The following is a 6,000-nucleotide window of genomic DNA, read 5'->3' as shown; positions in this document are numbered from 1 at the left end:
TGTTTTAGAAAGGGAAGAAATTTGGGGAACCGTGTCTCGCATTATCAAATAACTGAAATTTTCATTGGGCATCTCATAGATGGAAAGCTCAAATCTATTTCCTATACCCAGGGGCCAAACACCCTCGTTCTTTCCTCTGGCTTGTGATGCGGCTGAGGACCAACTGGCCCTAAGATGACAATCTAAAGTTCTGCTGGTAGGCTATCAGATCTACGCCTACTATGGTGCTTAAAAGGAGGGGGCGGTAAATTTATGTTTAAACAACAGTGATGCACAGGTAAGAGCCACTCCTGAACAAATGTCATGTAAATGTGGACGGCTGCTCACCAGAGAGAGAGCCTTTGAAAAGGAGGTTCTGTGCCCACAGGGACCTCCCAGCACGGGCCTTGGCTGACGGTCAGCAGGACCAGCTCCCTCCCTGGGAGACGGCAAGGAATGATGGAGGGGGAAGGCCGTGCCACACCCCAGATAGCTCTCATTAAAGATTGAACCCAGCCCGGCATCCCTTCCCACAGCTGGACACCACTCCTCGGAGCTGAGTCTCGAGGAGGAAAACGATTGTCAAGTGCCCTGATGTGGGAGCGGAAATTCTTTTTAGAGTGTTCAACGTGCTCTAAAGGGGCCTCTTCAGCAGTTGTTAGACCTCGGCTGCTCCCGAGGGGAGAACATCACAGCTGTCATGGCAACGGGGATGAAAGCTCGTTATGCAGAGAGCAACCCTCACAGGGCCGCCACCCTGGCTTTCAAGTCCTATTCACACATCAGAAGGCAGAAAAGAGAGGCGAGGGAGAGGAAGAGGAGGAAAGGCGGTGGGGGGAGCCAGGCTGTGAGCCGCTCAGAGCTTTACACCCTTCCCATCAAGTAATGCATGCAGAGGCCCCACCAGCCCATTTCGCAGAGAAGAAAACTGAGGCTTAGCAAGGTGAAGCAATTTATCCACTAAATTTAACCAGTGAGAGCTGGACTCAGACCCCGGCTGAGCAGACCCCACGACCCGCTGGCCTGACCATGACACTCGTTGACCTGAACTCCTTGCACACGTGTCACCTGCATCCAAGGCTGTTCAGGTCACTCCGTAGCTTTTGATCCTCCGGTGGCTTTGTCACACCTAGAATAAAACCCAAGATTAGGGGCCAGCCCGGTGGCACAGCGGCTAAGTTCGCACGTTCCGCTTCGGCGGCCTGGGGTTCACCGGTTCAGATCCCAGGTACGGACATGGCACCACTTGTCAAGCCACGCTGTGGTAGGCGTCCCACACATAAAGTCGAGGAAGATGGGCACAGATGTTCACTCAGGGCCAGTCTTCCTCAGCAAAAAGAGGAGGATTGGCAGCAGATGTTAGCTCAGGGCTGATCTTCATCCAAAACAAAACCAAACCAAACCCCAGACCCTGCAGAACCAGCCCTGTGTGAGCCCTGCTGCTCTTCCTACGTCTCGTCCGTTGTCTCTCTGCCCTGGCGCTGGCTGCCTCTGGCCTTCTCTGCGGCTGCTTCCCCTGTCTGGATAGCTCTCATTTCAGCCAAGTCTCTTCCTTCACTTGATTTGTGCCTTTGCTCTGATGTCACCTCCTCTCTGATGACTTCCCTGACCACAATACCTAAAATAGCAGCTGGAGGAACTCTCTATCCTCTTTTTTGGCTTTACTTTTTCCTTTATAGGTCTTATCTCTGCCCTGGCATTATACAGCTATTATTTGTTTACTGTGTACCTCCCCACCAGAATACAAATCCCAGGTAGATGTTTGTTGTCTGTCTCCCCACCAAAATATAAATATCAGGTTGGTAGACTTCTGCCTGTCTTGCTTACTGACAGCTTTTTGCAAATCCCTACTAGAGATAGAACTTACGATATCACGTGTATGGGCAGGGAAGGGAGTAGGGGAAAGTGGGGTACTTGCTCTTGCTTACATATCTTCCTCCTCTGTCCACCTATGAACTGTCAGAAAGCAGGGCCCAGCCACATATATCTTTGCCCCCACCTCTGCTCCAGCTCCTGGCCTGGTGCTCCACCCTGACCCCGAGGTTGCAAGGCCCAGTAGGTCCTGCCAGGCCACCAGCTTCTTGGTTAGTCCATGAAGTTCTGGCCACAGTTCTAAACTTCGGCAAATCCTTTCCATCCCCTCCATCTCCCACCTCACCTAATTTCTTAGCAGAAGTTTCTTTGAAAAATTCCAGCCTCTTCTGATCTAAACGGGTCAAGAAAAGCGTTTTCCCTCATTTAACGGTGTCATGGTGGTGAGAATGGGCCCAGCCCGGAGGCCAGGGGCCTGGCTGCCTCGGGACTGAATTCCAGAGGCTTTTCCCCCAGGGGCTGGAGGAAGGACCATTCCCTAAAGCTGCTGTCAAGGGGATGAGCAAGTGAAGGCACCAGAGCACCCCCATATCAGGTGGCTCTCAGACCCAAATTATTTAAAAGAGCAAATATCAGTAATGATGCAACTTCGAAGAAAGAAGAAGAAAAACCACAGGACTTCCCGACTGTTAGGATCTCTCTTTTCTACCATCCTGCGATGTACAAAACGCAGTCCTTCACGTGCGTTGGGGGAGGGGTTCTTTGGGTTCATTTGCCTGCTCTTGTGGAAAGCAATAGAAGGCGCAGGCTGACAGCGGCCCTGCCTGGAGGACTCAGGCCGCTCCCTTGATCCTCGTAATCCCCTGGGTCTGAGACGCGGCAGAGGGAGAGGGCCTCTCTCAGGACACAGGACGGGGAACTTCCTTCTCGCTCAGACAGGCAGGCGCTTAAGAAATCCATCAGAAATTTACAAGAGGCACGGCCACTCTCGAACTTTGAGTTTATGGAAGAGCTTCTTTCACTAAAATGCGTACAAACTCAGGCCACCAAAACTAGTATTTGGTATATTTTTAAAGCCTTCCAAGGCACTGTGGGAGCCGCCCAAAATAAATGGGAACCAACCCTCCTCTTTAAGAACCTTGCAATTAAGTCGGAAAGCTGGGATCTGCAGATAGAGGCTGTTAGGGAATGATCAAGTACAGGTCTGCACGAGAATTGGGCTTCTGCGTCCTATTTCTGGAAATGAGATCATCAGTGTGCAGTTGACTCCACTGACAATGGCAGGCTTACTACCGAGTCAAGCCCGAGCTAGGAGGGCATCCGGGTTCTTGGACCAGCCTCGACACTGACTTAGCATCCTGCCGTGGCTCCACGTGGTCACCTTGGCAGCTCCCGGATGCAGGGGATGCTGAGAACAGACTCAGATGCCCACTAGGCTCTCCAGTACCCACTCCGGACGCCTGAACAAAAAGAAATCTGCCTGTTAGGTTGGTGTCTGGGGGGTGGCCACGTACCCCCTTGCCAAAGAACAGGATGTGGGCTGGGTGGGGCGAGGAGGAAACGAATGACCAGAGAAATGAGGGCAAGTTGGTGAGCTGACTTCGGAGGCAGGTCTCAGAATCACTCCCCAGGTTCCTGGGCCCGAAGTACACAAGCCAACTGCCTCACCCCACTTTGTCATATTTGGAACTTCCTTAGGTTCTCACACTGGTCTTTGTTCTTGTCCCAACTGACCTTGGGTTAATTAGCATTGAAAATAATGGTAGAGCTCTATGAAGCGAATGAGCTCTTCTGTTCTGCCCGCCATCTGATGGCAGGGAACAGCCCCCTGGGAGAGCTGGGTTCATTTTGCAGATAAAGGGCCTGGAGCTCCCCCCCGGGGGCATTTGTCGGTCACACTCAGATACGAGCTTGGAGCTCCTAACGGGTGACCTGGCCAGAGGGGCTGGCCGAGGCCACTCGACAGCCTTTGCAAGTTGAAAACCTATTATTGGTCTAGAAGTTTGACAGCAGCCATGGTCACTGCTGGTTCGTGTGACAGAGTTGGGAAGGGGAGCCAGAGGGGGGGGGGGAGGGGAGGGCCCAGCTTTGGAGAGCACCCCCCCACCCCCGCCGGCTAGGTGTTCTCTCCACCGACCAGGTCCCTCGGCTGCAGCAGAACCCACTGCCAGCTCGTGGCCTCCGCATGTGCCTCTCAGCCAAGCTGTGTCCTGGGCTCCAGCTCCAGGGGCAGAGAGGAAACAAGTTCACCTATGGGGCTGGAGGGGAAAGAGCATCTCGGATCAGCATGACGCAGCCCCTTCCTCCTCAGAAACTCAGAAAAACTGTCTGAGTGGATAGGGCCGGTTTGGCAGGCTCTGAGCGTTTTTTGTTTTTTTTTTTAATGTTTATTTACTTACTATTTTTTTGGTGAGGAAGAGTGGCCCTGGGCTAACATCTTTTGCCAATCTCCCTCTTTCTTTTTTTTGCTTCAGGAAGATTGTCGCTGAGCCAACATCTGTGCCAATCTTTCTCTATTTTGTACGTGGGATGCCTGCCATAGAAAGGCTTGATGAGCGGTGTGTCAGTCTGCACCGGGGTTCCAGACCTGTGAACCCCGGGCTGCTGAAGCAGAGTGTGCAAACTTAACCACTCGGCCACCAGACCAGCCCCCTTAGCATTATTTTTAATGCTAATTAAGCCAAGGTCAAAAATTCAACACAAGCCTTGAGCTTTGTACAGACGGCACGGTGACGCCTACGTCACATAAAGGAACTCACTGATGGAACGTCCTTAGACTGGCCACTCAGCTCCAGGTGGGGGGCGAGCCCCTGTCGGAAAGACCCCCAGCACTTGGTCTCCCTCACAAGGTCACGATTTATCAGGGAAGACAGAGGTACGCACAGCGCACAGGGCGAGCGCTACAGCAGTCCCGCTCTTCCTAACGGGAACAACAATAAAACAGCCCCGAGCCCACCCGTACTATGTGCCAGGCCCTGGGCTAAGGGTTGTTCACGCATTATCCCATGTTTCCGATTAACCCGCTGAAGAATGCTTCGGGCTGGCTGTGTCATCCCCAGTTGATCAGTGAGGAGTGCTCAGCTTGGGAAGGACGTGTAAATCATCTAGGGCCACACCGCAGGGATCAAAGAGATGTGCCAGCCCCAAGGGAAGAGCTCCCCGCCTCGCTCCAGAGATCTGGGGCTTCAGGGAAGATGGCACCATCTTCTTAAAGAGGTGATCAAGGCGGGGGTGGGGGAATTCTTCTCGGATGAAACGAGGGGCAGAGTCAAGCCTGTGACAGCAGAGTGTCTGGGGTCTTTGGGGGGTGGGGATAGAGAAGGACAGGGCAGATGATAGACACCAGGTGTGCCACACTGGGAGGTGACGGGAAGTCCCCAAGGAGGCCAGGGAAATGACAGGGCAGATCTGCACAACGGGAAGATCCCAGGGAACGCGCACACCGGAAGGATGAGAGGGGCCGGGGGAAGCAGGTGACCTGGTATGCGGTCACCGCCATGGACGAGAGAGGAAGGAGGAGGACTTTGAGCCTCCAGCTTCCCACAGAGGCTGTCACTGTCAGCAAGGAGACAAGGGAGGCCAGCTGAGGGCCCTCACAGGCAGCGTGACTCCACACCACAGGCGTAAAAGGACTTGAGCGTTTGTCTCAGTCCCCCAGAGTCCCGGCACCAGGTGTGCAGAAAGCAGGTACATTCTTTCCCATTCAGCCACCTCTGAGAACGTGGGAGGACACCGCCTCGTCCACGCTAATTGCACATTAGTCACTTCCCCTTTTCCCGATTTTCTTCCCAAAATAACACCACAGCATTTGAAATGTTTTGAAAAAGAAAATGCCTAGAACCCTACCACCCTAGACACAGCCATTTCATATTCTCTTCCCAAATTGGTTCATCCCTCTGCTGGTTTTCAGAGCTTAACACTGGCAGGCAGACCCAGTGGAGCAGGGGCTGGTTCCGTCCATGGCTGATATGGGCTCAACACAAGCTTGACATAAGGGAAGCCATATTGTAGAAAAGAAACCATCTTGTAACTTTGAATGACTTCTGAGTAACTAACCCTGACTCATCGGCCTCTTTGAATCTGTGCTTTAGTTGGCCAGATAAGTAAGGGTCTATCTCCGGGGCATTTGCAGGCTCTGTAGATTTTACGGCCCCTCCCAGCTGGTATAAGTTGGTAACTTTTTTCTTTTTGGTTCTCTAGGAATGTGAT

This window comes from Equus quagga, unplaced genomic scaffold, assembly GCF_021613505.1.
Source record: "Equus quagga isolate Etosha38 unplaced genomic scaffold, UCLA_HA_Equagga_1.0 73442_RagTag, whole genome shotgun sequence".
NCBI lineage: Eukaryota > Metazoa > Chordata > Mammalia > Perissodactyla > Equidae > Equus > Equus quagga.
This window is presented reverse-complemented; position numbering follows the sequence as displayed.